This window comes from Apium graveolens, chromosome 2 (genome assembly GCF_009905375.1).
Source record: "Apium graveolens cultivar Ventura chromosome 2, ASM990537v1, whole genome shotgun sequence".
NCBI lineage: Eukaryota > Viridiplantae > Streptophyta > Magnoliopsida > Apiales > Apiaceae > Apium > Apium graveolens.
This window is the reverse complement of record NC_133648.1, coordinates 196,394,586-196,410,345: the sequence shown is the minus strand read 5'-3', so window position 1 is coordinate 196,410,345 and position 15,760 is coordinate 196,394,586. Positions and strand designations below refer to the sequence as shown.

Below are 15,760 nucleotides of genomic sequence, written 5' to 3'. Positions count from 1 at the left end.
GTTTATAATACTCTTTCTCATCTTCAGGAGCATCAACAGCAGGCTGTTCAGGCTTGGGTTCATAAGTGCAAAACTTGTACTCCTCAGCAGTCAACACAATGTCCAAATTTCGTTTCCATTCAATATAGTTAAGTCCGGTAAGTTTGTTATCCTTAAGTATGGTGTATAGTGGATTAAAACCCATTTTATCCTGAGAATCATGCATAAAAACATCACATAAATAAGGGTGCATTAATTATTAAGATCTATTGATTCCTCTAACAATTATTAAAATTTAATGCACTAACATATAAACACCATAAGCTTCTGGTACGCCACGATGTGTGACATGTATACCACCTAATTTTGTTTAAATGTTACTTCGGTCCTATTACTAAACAATATGCCACGTTGGGGTGGACTATATTATTTTTCATAGCTAAGTGTATACCATCATCAAATCTTAAATTATTTGAAATCTATGAAACTTGGTACGCCACGATGGGTGGCGTGTATACCTTCCAATTATTCGTAAGTTTTCCTTGAATAGAATACTTCAATTCAATATTCATCAATGGTTTGATTTCCAGGTAGTGGAGGAGTCACACCGGTCTCGCTTAAAACCCACAGCCTTACAAGTTCGATGAACCCGTTTTTGACAAAATCGCCCCAAATCAGAAATAAAGAAAATCCATATTTATTCCTTTCAAAATTTATTAATTTAAGAAGTTTGTTCTAGTAATTTCTATAACATTCTAGACACCATAAATTACATGCCACGATCAATGACGTATATATAATTTATATTCGTCTTTATGTTAAATTACCTACAACCAATAATGGAGATCATGGGATTTAATTTCATATTAATTCCCTCTCCCACTTAGAATTTTTTTTATTAAAATTGAGGAATTTTAAAATTAAATGGGGCCCTATGTTGTTATAATTATGTCTAATCATGCATTCAAAATACACACATAATTTTAGCAACATATAACATTTAATTAAAGCAATAAATAAATTTTATGTCCATGTCGTCCTAATTAAGTTAAACATGCAATTTTAAAAGAATTACACACATAATTAACGACACACATAATCAATAAATTAAAGCAATAATTAAAATTTAATGGAAAAAATTAAAATAAATTTTCCACTATTATGGCCCTTGAAAAAAAAACCAGCTCTCAAAAAAAATCTGCCCCAAGCGCGCCCCGACGCCCCCAGCAGCCCCAGCAGCCGCAGCAGTCCCAGCTGCCGCAGCGGCCCCAGCAGCCCCAGCTGCCGCAGCGGCCGCAGCGCGCGCGCGCCTGTTGCTTGTCTGTGAGTTTTGTTTTGATTTTGTTCGATCCAAACATCAACAACAACCCCTTGTAATCGCACAACGGAACAAAAAACTTGTTACAAAATACCCGGAACAATTACAAAAAAAATAGATCTAATACAAAACTAATTTTGTAAAATCTATTCTAACACGATCAACCCTCGTGTAAATTACAACAACGATTAAACCACGTGGAAACCAAAAAAAAAATTAACCACGATTAAACCACGTGGGATCCAAACACATAATTAAAATATACATGGCCATAATAGTGGATTAACAACCTGTATCAAAAACAATACAAGCAAAACACTATATACACGCATATATAATTACGACATGGACATTATATCATAAAACATAGAACCCATTACCAGGCTCTTGATGCCAATTGTTGGTAACCACGGTCTTAGGGTGTTACTACGTTTTACGATAAAGATTACGAAAAGAGGATTACCTTGTTAATGGTTGATTCCATGCTCTTCTATTGTATTCCCAAATTCCCTTGAGCGAAGTGTGGCCTCCGTCTTCTCAAGTTATCCTCTCTTCTTGCTCCTTGGTGGCTACAATATGTTTTCACACCATTGCCAAGCAAGAAGAGAATAAGAATATATATAGGCTACAATAGGGACCATGGATAATTAGGTTGGGCCTTCTAATTACATCTTGAGCCTAGCCCAATGTAATTAAATATTAATTCAATCCACTAAAGAATTAATATTTGCACTACCTTTCCTAATACCGAAATTTAATTAATTCGGTTCCAATATTATTTGCTTATTAAATTCCCCATGTTTAAAATATCATATGTCCATTAATTAAGTAAATTACTGATAATTTATTTAATTAATATCTTTTATCCTTGATCATCCACTCAACCTTTATTTAATTATGCCAGAATAAATTCCACCTGCAGGGTTTCACATAATTAAATCTTTTTGAGCTTTCAAGGGGACATCACTAACCCGAATATTATCAGGACATGGATTCCTTCAATAAATAATATCCACCATGTATATAATTCCATCACCCAAAATATAATGATATAATTCAAAAGAATTATTTCATATATAAATCAAAGCATGTAAATAATATACACGTGTCAATTACTATTTCTGGATTAAGAACCTAAGCATTAATAATAACATAGAATCTTAGTTCTCCTTCTTAATCAGTATTAAGGGAACAATTCTAAATTTGATCATGTTCAATATACACAAAGTATACTAGCATTATTTATTAGTCAATATAAACTAATCTAAATAATACAACAACCATACCAGTGGATTGTCCAACACCACCTGTGCTGTGAACCTTATTATATTATATAACCGTATTTAACAATCTAATATTCTATATCCCATTTGATACTAGATTGTTCACAATATATAATATTAGACAACATGTAAACATTCAAATGATTCTTAAATAAACTGGCCAGAAATAAATGTACATACTTCAAATAAATATTTTCAGTATAGACTAACAACAACACTTCCTCGAATCTCAGGAGTAATTGAATTCAACAACCACGATATAACCATTTATTACAACATTTCCACATAGCATAAAGAGCATAAGTTTGTTCAGGTTTAATAAGAGATCCATCAATAAACCCTAGCTTGAGCTTAGCAGATAACGCAAGAGTAATCGCACGACTCCATTGTGGATAATTGTGTTCAGTAAGTAGTTGAGAGACAATAGTCATACCTGGATTATCACCATTATGTAAGAAAATGGATGATTCACATCAATAACTATGGAAACAGATGTTGTTGAAGATGTCGAAGAAGATGTCGTTGAAGCCGATGAGTTCCTCATGTTCGTCGGAATAAATGGAGCAGTGTGAACGATATTAGCTCAAGTTACAGCGGAATAAGAGCGATTTTCCATGGAAAATGATGTAATTGAAACCCTAGATGATCGAGATTGAGCTCTGATACCATCTCAAAATATATGCATATTGAAGAAGAAAAAGATAACTGTGAATTTTATTGATATCAAATATGTATTACAAGCTTAAGCCGAGCACTCTATATATAGACTAATATGACCTCTACATATATAGGCTATATCTCTAAACTTGCAACTAACTAACAACAGTCAAAATTACTCTCCACTACTTTTATTTTCCAGCTCACTCTCTTGACTTTCCAAGTCAGCTGTTGTTTGACTTGAGTTAGAACTATATATTGTAACAGAGATGAGCGATAATCTGACACGATGATGATGATAAATGAAAATCTTAGTTACTAAATTATTTTATAATGTCCGTTAAGGAACGTCAAGATGTCAGAAGGAAGGATTTTTCCTTGATCTTATATTAGTATTTTAACACTCTCCCTCACTCAAAAATTCATTTATGGGTTGAAAATTGGATCACATACGAACATCTTTAAGGCATAATTTTGTCTTTCATCTTCATAACAAATTTAGTGAAGCCAAATGAGGTTTTTAGATTTCCATGTGATAGGAGAATTTCCCAGTATGAAAACATAACTAGTAATGGATTTTCTTGAGTCTAGACAGGAAGCCCAATCACTATCTTAAAAAAGCTAACATAACTAGTAATGAATTTTCTTCGGTCAACACAGGAAGCCTATTTACTATTAGAAAAAAGCTTGCAAATTGAGAGACTGAGAAACATTATGTAAAATGCCTCGACTAGCATTGTGAGCAACATATCTGATATTGTGATGTAAATCCTATAAATGTGAAGTTCTAGGAGATTGCATTAACTGACTTAAAGACTGGACAATGACACTCAAGTCTAGTGTTTGTCAAAAAAAATTAATTTTCCAAGTAAGGATCTGTAGAACTCTGTATCATCTAACAGATCACCCTCAATTACAGATAATTTAAGATGAAGGTGTAACAACCTTTTTGGTAATATTCAAGTTATATTTGCAAAAAAATCCTTTGTAAACTTATTTTGTGTAAGAAAAATCCCATCAATGAAGTAGCCAATTTCTTATCCCGGAAAGTAAGTCAATTTACCTAGTCTCAGTAAATATAATCTCATCTACATAGACAGCTGCAATACAAATATGAGAAGTAGATCTTTTGAAGAATAAATTGTAGTCATTCTTAGACTGTAGAAAACCTTGTAAAACAAATTCTGCAAAAAGTTTAGTGAACCATTATCTGGAAGTGTTTGCTGACTTTATTAAAGGATTAGGAATACTGTGAGGAACCTTCATATAAACCTCATCATGTAAATCATCATGCAGGAAAGCATTATTCACATCTAATTGAAATAAGAGCAAATGTTTACTTGCATCTAAAGCTAGTAAGGTTCAGTAAAGTTTAGTAAAGTTCTGATAGTGGATATATTAAAAAAAAGGTGAAAAAGTATCCTGATAATCTAAATCATACTTTTGATTGAACCCTTTAGCCACCTATCTGGCTTTACATCTTTCCAAAGTCCCATCATTATTGAGTTTAACCTTAGAACAAAGATTATGAGTAATAGAAATTGGCACATAAACTGAAGTAAGTAAAAATATTGCAATTTGGTTTCATAAAATACAATCTCTGAAAACATGAATTTGATTTGTTTTAAGATCCAGAAGTTTTTAGCCTTTTGTAGTAGTTGGATAACCAATAAAAATAAAAGGTACAACTCTGGTATTAAATTTTAATATGTGAGCTTTGATTGTGCTCATATAACATAGGGAACCAAATGTTCATAGTGTGGTAAAATTAGAATGTTCATTATATAGCTTGAAATAAGGAGATTGTTTATCTAATGATATTAATGGCATTCTTTTAATGAGATAAACTGCACATAACCCACACACAATCCATAATTTAGCTGGTACTTTGGATGGAAAATACAAGGCTCTAGCAGTTTCGTCTGTGTTTCCTCTTTGGGACATCATTTTGATGTGGTATATGATTACAACTACTTTGATGCAGAATGCTTTTAGATTAACAAAAAACTTTAAGACATCCTTTAATGGTCTCTTTAGCATTGTCTAATCTAAAAGTTTTAATTATAGTGCCAAATTGATTTTCAACATAATCGGAAAACACTACAAGAAATAGTTGAATAGACATCATACATTAGACATCGATTGATATTGTCACTGATATTCAAAGAAGCAATAACATCATCCCGTGTTTTTTTATGTCTATATTATTTGAAGACATCGGTTATTTAATAATTGATGTCTAAAATTACAAAAAAAAAAATGAAGACGCGCTCCTTCAATTTTGTTCCCCCTTAACAAAATATTTTCAGCTTCCCCCTTCTTTACCAATTCTCCCCGCCCCCATTTTCAGAAACTAAACTAAAAATAAAACACTCTCTCCCTCTTCACTCTCTCTCTCTCGTCTAACCCCCACCCCCACTCTCTCTCCCTCTCTCTCTCCACCCCTACCCCATCCACCGAAAGTCCCGAAGTTCCTCTCTCTTGTCTCACCCCCACCCCCACTCTCTCTCTCCCGCCCTCCCCCTCCACCGAAAGTCCCGAAGTTCTACTATCGCAGACTCGATTCGTTCCAGTGGAAGCTTATTTAATTTGTTCGAAGATATAAAGCTCGAATTGGTACATAAGTAAGCTACAAAACTCGAATTCTTGGTTTCATTTAGTTTTAAATTGGGGATATTTCAATTCTAAACCATAATTTTTTTAATTTTGTGATTTATTCTTTTTTCAGACTTTTAGTTAAGGATTTGTTCAAAATTCTATTTTTTTGCAGCCCAAGTAATTATATTTGCTCATTTATTGACCATTGCAGTGACTACCCTTATACTAGTTTGGCTCCTCAACTTCCGGGAAGGCGTTGTATTTGAATTCAGGACCATGGATGGGTTCATTTTGGTAGCAGGAAAAGGTAAGATTTCAGTAGTTTAGTTTAACTTTCAAATAAATTTCTAAATTATTGATTGTCAGGATGATATATAATTCTTTTGTAGATAATCATGATGGGGTGCTTTCGCTAAACTTTTTGTCCGTTATGTTCCAAGGACAGCCACTGAGGAAGAATTAAGTTGATTGACTTGTTAAGTTAGTGTTTGTGTGTACAGATTGTTCCCCACTTGCTTGGTTCATGATTATGTTTTGCTTTGTGATTACTGTTTAATAACTTGTTGCATATGGAAATTAACTCTTATCATTTGGTTAATGTTAAAATTTTCAGTTTCCTATTAATACTACTTTCCTATGAAGATCTTCCTTTTATTGCATTTTCAGTTTAGTGCTTTCTAATTAAGTTATGGTCTTTTATCTGCCAGCCTACTGTAACAAGGGAGATTTAGTCACCAATGGGTATAGCCTCAGTAGAATTTATTGATCCAAAGAACCTGTCGTGGTTAGTATTCAGAGCCAATGTCATGGGTATCTAATCTTTGATCCTCTTTTTTTTTCATTTTATCCTGATGATGATTTATTTTTATGTAATAATGGTCGATCACATTTGAAACTTGAAACCTCGACGTTTGATAAATTGACATGACTCTGTATTTCTTTTGAATATCAGCTTTGAAGGTTCCATTTTGTGTCAAAATTGAGCTTAAGAAAGGGGTGCAGATTATTGTTTTGCTTTTTAAGGGAATTTGTGGGGTGAAGGTTTCACTGTATGAAGTTTGGCATTCAGTAGCAATAATAAACACAACTCTAGTTATACTACTTTCTTTCATGTTCTAAGGGCCCAAATCATAAAATTAAACTATCATAATTACAATTTTACATTTAGTTCTAAGGCTAAGAGTACTGATTATATAGTAGTAGCATGGCATGATATAATGTAGTTATAATTTAATTTTCAATTGGAAATACTATTTTCAATAGTACAATAGTGAAACATATCAACACTTCAAGAGGTGTTGAAGGTCTGGTAGACATGTGAACATAGCGTTAAATATGGCATTCAATTCAACTTCTGATCATATGCATACTATCCTGCTGCAAAAGTAAAGTTTTGAACTGAATTCACTATTTCAAATATATTTATTTAGTAAAGTAACTCCCGATTCAGTTTTACTAATCTTTTTATGTTATGTGTTACACTAGCTCCTCGGATGATTGGATTTTTGGTCAAATTGGTTGTCTGGTTCTTAGAGTTGAGAATTCGAAAGCGCCTTTTGCTCTATATACTCAAGAGAGAAAATCAAATCCACAAGGTATACACTTCGGTTTGTTTGTTTAATTATAATGATACAATTTCCTGCAGGTGGACCAACTGATACTTTACTTTACCTATAGGCGGTGGAATTTAGCAAATTAGTGTAAACATTGAGGCCCAAATGAACCAGAAGATATGGTTGTATCTGCTTTCCAGAAGATAACTGCTTCAAGTTTTAAATCAGATGACCAAGGATAACACTTGTAATCTGGAAAATGTGTGTCTTGTTGGGTTTGTAAGTTTTGTGTTTATTTTGCGCTTTCAGTCCTTAATTTGAGAGAGTGGCATAAGAATGCAGTTTTATTTGTCAAAAGTTTTTCCTGAATGTACATTATATACAGGGACTCATATCTTTAGTCTACTAGAGCAATGCAGTAATATGTTCGAGATGGGTTTTCTGATCTTTATATTGAATTAGCAATAGTCCAATACTTGTGGGTTTTCTTAATGCTGATTGTTAGGGCGAAAATACGCGCTAAAATTCACGCAAGTATACACGTTCACAAGTAGTATAAGATATAAATCAGATTCATTCCCACAAAGACTGGTTTAGGTTAAGTTCAATTTATGCACCTATACAATTATGTATGGTTATCGCTCAATGCTAAGACAAATTACAAGTTGAGATTGTTTATAACTAAGAATTAAACTAACAATTATAACTAAGAGAACAAGAATGGTTGAATTAATATATATGACAAACATGGGATCCTAGCTTCATTAAATACTTAATTCAATAGCCTTTTTTGTTCTTAACCTTAGCATGTAATGGTGATGACACTTTTCAGATAAAACGAAACTAGTAAACGCCAACTTTTGTTGTACGAATACCCTACTACCAAGAATCCACAAAAGAGATATAAGTTGAATAGACACCAATTATGCTAAGTCCTTATATGTCTATAAGAATTGAAAACATAACGGTTTAATGCACAAGTTATCTATCATGATTACATAGGGCAAGTAAGATGGTTAAAATTACCTACGAATCATGCATAACAATAACACATGAACCTATGCTAGCATTGCAAGTTCTAAACCTCTAGATTCACTGTCGCATCAATAGAGATTAACACGCTATCTTATATGTTAGCTACACACATAAGATGAATAAGCACAAGCAATAATAGGTTATCAATCAATCACCACACAGCAATATTAAAGCAAATTAACTATAGAAATCCATAAGTAAATCCAGTAGAACCCCACGATAACGATTAGTTCATAACCGAACTCATCGTCACCATGGGTTCCAATAAAAGCATGATAATAAACAATATAAGAGTACTAGGGTTCAAAGATAAATCAAAAACAAGCATCCAAGTATCAACTATATTAAAGAAAACAAAAGTCTTCTTCTCCGTAGCCTTATCATGCTCTCTAGGTCTTCTTATTGCTCTCCCAGGTCTCCTTGTTGTTAAAAATGTGATTTTATTGATATATATAGGTTTCTGGTTGTTCTGGGCTTCCAGACTCTCAAAATCAGTCTGGAATCAGGATTCTGTGAAACTGACCTGGCGCGGCCGTGCACCATCCCACCGCGGGCGCGCTCTGCTTTTGTGGTTCTAGCGCGGCCGCCTCGCTTCTCAGCGCGGGCGTGCTCTGTTTCTGGAAGTCTGACGTGGCCGCCCCGTATACCGGCGTGGGCGTAGCGTGCTACTATAGTTGGAATTCTGAATTTTCTTCTTTTTGCTATAACTTTTGCTCCACTCGTCAGAATTTGATGCATAAGCAGTCCACGCGAAGCTCTCGAGATCCTCTATAAATTTAAAATGGTATTGGCTCTTTTCAGAATATATTCAATAAAAGCTCCATTCATCCTCCAACTGGTGCCTGAAAAGCAAAAACACAAAAACACAACAAAATACCAACAACTTGAGTCCAAAACATGAACTTAAGGTTGTAATGAAGCGTTCCAAGTAGATAAAAAATCCACTTATCACACCCCCAAACTTGAATCGATTCTTATCCTCAAACATAAACAGACTTAAATCTATAAAATAAACCTAATGCATGAATGCAACTACGTGAATGCACCTAAATGATAATGCAATCGATCCCCTCAGAATAACCATAACCAAATGAATAAGCCAATGTCTCTAAGAATATAATGACTCAAAACAGAGCTCGAATAAATCCCACAAACTAACTCACAAACCATAAACGTGCGTGTGTGGGATTCTTAACAAATATATTCTCGATACTAGATCAATAACCATAAATTATCTTTCATCAAAACAATTACAAGTTTATAACTAGAATAGACGTTAAACGCATAATGACTCACAACATCTCATTTCTACTATAGTTATACAAGGATTCATGTTATTATTGAACACATAACAAAGATGCTTACTTGACCGTGAAATGAATGAGGTCCTAAAAGACTAACGCAATACTACCCATATAGCGAGTGTTAGGTTAGCGGATCCCAGACTATAAAAGCCTTAAATCACTAGGCACAAAGTCCCCTAAGAACTTAATAACTCGAGTATTAAAGAGCTCACTCTTGATCAATTATGCACAAACACATACTTTTTTTTTCTTTTTTTTATTCTTTTTTATTCTTTTTTTTTCTTTTTTTCAACAATTTCTGAATGAGTGTGTTTCGCTCCATCTCATTCAACACTAGACTACTCATAAAAATATGAGCCGGCTACTAGCCATTTGATGCCTAGCTTTATTCACAACAAGCAATGAAATCCAAGTTTTTCTCCAGTTTGAAAATTCAGTGTTTTTTTGTCATTAAGAGAATACCACAAATTCTAAATATAACCAAGTGATTAAATCTCAACTAATAAACAAGTATGATCATGATCTAGTTCAAAAGCAAACCTATAAGACTTTGTGAAAATATTTGTTTCTGGCATGCAAATCAATTCATTAGACTTAAACAACCCTCTATTCATCATCACCACACTCAAATCAACATCAATTTATCAATCAGAAATAGCTCAACCTAAGGGACCATATTATATTCATGCACATGCAACTATATGAACTCACATAAAAACACAAATAAAAATGTCCTATATGAACAATCATGCAAAAATATGAATGAAATACAACTAAACATGCAATATCAATCTATACAAATCTATATGGACACACACAAACTAATCCTTACATTATCACCCCCAAACTTAAAATTTTCAATGTCCTCGTTGAAGGTAATATCAAGGATATCAGGCATACCTAGTTAGCAGGAGGATCACCCTCCTCGGGTGGAGAATCAGGTGGCCAATCAACCTCGACACCAGTGTTTCGAAAAGAACTACCGAGAGCGTGTGTCAAATCTTCAGCAAAACAGCGGTGGATGTCATGCATGGCCTCAATACACCGAATCAATCGCCTATACTGCGCATTACCAAGACCAAACCTATCAACTGTCTGTGGTGCATGAGAGGGACCATCAGTATTCACAGGAGGAACCGGCCGGTCACCCTTGAGATTTTCATAGATATATTCTAACCCTTTGTCAGGGGGTGCACCTAAGAATGCATAATTCAAGTGATCTGGTAGTAGGTTGAGCTCAAGTGTAGGAGCATCTTTAATAGATGGCTCGAGACGCTCTTAAGAAATTTTCAGCTCTGCTAACCCAAGAGAACCAGATGGCATTTCTAACTTCCTCTTCCACGGAGGTGCATTGAAATACTGTAGTTGCTCTGCCCCTTCTTCATCTTTACTATCAAATTCCCCTGTTAAGGTATCTAACTTTGGCAATTGCTCAAGATACGAATTCATGACAGAGTCTACCCACTCTACTTTAAAGCACTCCTCTTTATCTGTGGGAAACTTTATTGCCTTGAACACATTAAAAGTGACCTTCTGATCATGAACCTTCATCGTAAGCTCTCCTTTTTGCACATCGATCCTATTTCGGCCTGTAGCTAAGAATGGTCTCCCCAAGATAATGGGAATCTTCTTATCCTCCTCAAAGTCAAGAATTACAAAGTCAGCAGGAAAGATAAGTTTGTCCACCTTGACCAACACATCCTCCACAATGCCTCGTGGATATGTAATAGAACGATCGGCCAACTACAAGGATATATATGTCGGCTTCGGATCATGTAGACCAAGCTTTTTGAATATAGACCAGGGCATCAGATTGATGCTAGCTCCCAAATCACACAAGCATTTGTCGAAAGACAAGTTTCCGATGGTGCAAGGAATTGTGAAGCTTTCAGGATCTTTAAGCTTTAGAGGCAACTTCTGTTACAGCTCAGCACTGCATTCCTCCATTAGAGCAACGGTCTCTAGGTCATCGAGCTTCAATTTCCGAAAGAGAATACCCTTTATAAACTTCGCATAGCTAGGCATCTGTTCAAGAACTTCAGTGATGGTTATGTTGATGTGAAGTTTCTTGAACACCTCCAGAAACTTAGCAAATTGCTTATCCAACTGCTGCTTCTGCAGCCTTTTAGGAAAAGGAGGTGGAGGATAGATCTGCTTCTCCCTTGTATTACCCTCAGGAGGAGTGTGTTCCATAATTTTCTTCCTCGATTCCACTTCTGCACATCTTCTTCAGCTACAACTTCATTTTCTGAAACTTAGGATTTTTCAAGCTCTTCATCTTGCTGAATTTTGGGGCTTGCGACCTTTCCAGACCTCAAGGTGATGGCGTTCACCTGTTCTTTAACTTCCCTTTTTCCTGGATTGGCTTCTGTATCATTAGGAAGCATTCCTGGTGGTCGATTCAATAAGGCATTAGCAATTTGCCCTATTTGGTCCTCCAGGGTCTTGATAGAAATAGCCTGCCTTTGGCATATAAGAGCCTGGTTTTGCACATAAGCCTCAACTCCTTTAATTCAGATTTTTCATTCGAATATTGACCTGAACCTCCATGAGTTTGTTGTTAAGCTGGAGTTGTTATCTTGGTGCAAATTGTTATTGAAAACCAGGAAGATTGAATTGCTCGTTTCCAAACTGCTGAAATGGTTGTTGCATTGCATTCTGATTGCTGCTCCATCTAAAGTTAGGATGATTTCGGTTGTCAGGATGATAAGTGTCTAGAACTGGTTGTTGCGATCTCTGAAAGTTGCTCATAAACTGAGTTGATTCACTAGATATAGCGCATTGCTCCGTTGCATGCGAACCTGCACATAGCTCACAAACACTGGTTATTTGATTAACACCATAGTTAGCCATTGAATCGATCTCCATAGACAACTCCTTTAGTTGAGCAGTGATAGCCGTAGCTGTATCCACTTGAAGAACTCCTGCTACCTTTCTCTGTGGAAATCTCTGAGTTGGATACTGATATTCATTAGCAACCATCAGTTCAATTAGATCATAAGCTTCCTCACAGCTCTTTTCCCATAATGCTCCACCTGATGCTGCATCAAGCATGGGTCTTGACTGTGCTCCCAAACCGTTATAGAAGCAATTAATGATCATCCAATCAGGAATTATGTGATGAGGACACTTCTTAAGCATCTCCTTGTAGCGCTCCCAAGCTTCACATAGAGATTCCACCGATTGCTGCGCAAATTGAGTGAGAGCATTCCTCATTGCAGCTGTCTTTACTATAGGGAAGAATTTAGTAAGAAATTTCTGAGCAAGATATTTCCAAGTAGTAATCGAACCAGCTGGTAAAGAGAGTAACCAACTCTTAGCCTTTTCCCTCAGAGAGAATGAGAATAGTCTCAGCTTCACAACATCTTCAGAAACACCGTTGAACTTGAAGGTGTCACAGATCTCAATGAAATCCCTAATATGCATATTGGGATCTTCCGTTGGAGAACCCCCAAACTGGATTGAATTCTGCACCCATTGAATAATGCCAGGCTTGATCTCAAAGGTATTAGCTGTGATGGATGCCCTGACAATGCTAGATTGAATGTCATTGATCTTGGGTTGAGAAAAATCCATCAAGGCTTTCGTTCGTGCTGCTGGATCTCCCTTTTTAATGAGTACCGGAAACATAACAAATAAACCGTGAAATTAAAGAATCAGAGTCAGTGAACTTTAACGACCACTGATGACAAGCATATAAACTAAAAATTAACACCGACTCCCCGGCAGCGGCGCCAAAAACTTGTTAGGGCAAAAACACGCGCTAAAATTCACGCAAGTATACGCGTTCACAAGTAGTAAAAGATATAAATTAGATTCGTTCCCACATAGACTGGTTTAGGTTAAGTTCAATTTATGCACATATGCAACAATGTATGATTATCGCTCAATGCTAAGACAAATAACAAGTTGAGATTCTCTATAACTAAGAATTAAACTAACAATTATACATAAGAGAACAAGAATGGTTGAATTAATATATATGCCAAATAGGGGATCCTAACTTCATTAAATACTTCATTCAATAGCCTTTTTGTTCTTAACCTTAACATGTAATGGTGATGACACTAATAAGATTACACGAAACTAGTAAACGCCAACTTTTGTTGTACAATTACCCTACTACCAAGCATTCACAAAAGAGATAGATGTGGCGCCCTCCAAACCCGGGTCAGAAGTTTGGGGTCCACACACACACACGCATCTTATTTATAACCTGCTTATAACAAAAATAAAGATAACAATAATATGCAGTGACCCTATTTACCAACTACCAGGGATCGCAACAGGTTAAAGTATGCACACAAGCCACACATCTACTTATATTACATATCGTTCAAATCCCAACCATTCAAACTCAAACCGAGTATTAAACTTTATTACAAACTTTTACAGACTTAAATTATTCCTAAAGAAGCCTACTAGCTCAGCTTTCTCAACCTGAACCCCTAGCTCTCGCGCTGGACTGGGGATCCTCGTTACCAACTGGTTTCTTTTTAGCTGGTAAGAATATAAACAACATCGCACAAATGAGCTAACTAGCTCAGCAAGTCACAATGACAAAACTGAGAATAATGATCATCAGGTGAACATGATTATGATATCAAGTGAACAATGGATTCTGATTTAGAATGGGATATTATACTTTTAATTTAAAAACCAAGGTTAGGCTGCTGATCAGTCACGCACTAACCCCGAGCAAGGCACACAACATTGCTCTAACTACTGGATCCAAGGGACACATTGGCCTAACTTGACCATTATATGGTCTGACCACGAATCTGGTCCACAATTTTATAAAAACAATCCAATTCTAACATAATAACAGAATACACAATAATAAACAATAATCAGAATCATTAACAATAATGAGTGTTTAACAATGAAAGGGTTTCAATCCTTGTAAGGATCAATAAGATAATTTAAAAGCTTGGATGCTGGTATTGAAAGAATTGGATAACAAAGGAATCAACATTTCAGGGTTTCAAATATTTGGCCTTTCAAAGCATAGGATACAATGTTTGAGTATATAATTAATTCATAGTGTTTGGAATTTTGTTTGCATGTATTTGTGGAGTAGTATCGTTTACTTGAGGTTCGTGTTTGGGTATACAACAATCAATGGTCTAGAAAGAATAAGGTTCATGGCTCAAGATCAATAACTGGATTCAGGGTTTAGGTTTCTGTGCTTCAAAGCACTTGCAATATCACAGGATTATCAAGTACTACAATATCTCGAGAAAGTTCAGAACACTTGCCTGGTACTAGCTTACTATTCTGCACTCACTTCCAATCACAATCGTCTTACTCCTCAACTACCTGTTTCCCTTTCCTACGCCTTGCCTCTTCTGCTCACATATCATAAACATCTATCAATAATCGACTCATAGAGTTCTATTCAACACATAAATTCTGTCTACCCTTCGTTTTACCCAAATCTGAATAACAGATTGAAAGTTATGCAATAATCAAGTAAACACCGAATATATAGACCGATGGTCAATCAACCAGTCACATATAACACATAATACATCACGTAATCAATGATATATTATTTATAAAGAAGTCTCGGGTCATAAATAGGCTTTCTGATATTTAAAATGATTTTTAAAACATTTTTCGGAATTAAAACGGGTCGTTGGATCAATTTCGGAATAATAAACAGGGTTCGGTTGGCCAATTCTGGCTCCGAAACAATTTTATACTAATTATCGAGCATTGGAAATAATTTAGAATAATATTTTAAAGCTCGAAACTATTTTTCAGAATTTTTAAATCATTTTTAAGTAATTAGATCTAATTAAATAATTAATTAAAATCAATTAATAATTAATTAAATCAATTAATCAATTAATTTCCAAATTTATTGACCAATTAATCGATTAAAAATTAAATGAAATTAATTAACTAATTAATTCAGATTTATTTTTGAATTAAAAATAATTTTCGGAATTAAAATAATAATTTTCAGAATTTTCAGAAATTAAAAATGAATTTTTATAATAAAAATAAATAGGAAATATGATTTTTAAA

At 34.9% G+C, this 15,760-nt stretch overlaps 1 non-coding gene across 1 annotated transcript; it reads left to right on the top strand.

Moving 5' to 3' along the window:
• Positions 1-12,839: 12,839 nt before the first annotated feature.
• On the top strand, positions 12,840-12,946 carry LOC141709296 (small nucleolar RNA R71). The gene has a single exon (XR_012569882.1). It is a non-coding gene; the product is annotated as a small nucleolar RNA R71 (small nucleolar RNA).
• Positions 12,947-15,760: the final 2,814 nt, after the last annotated feature.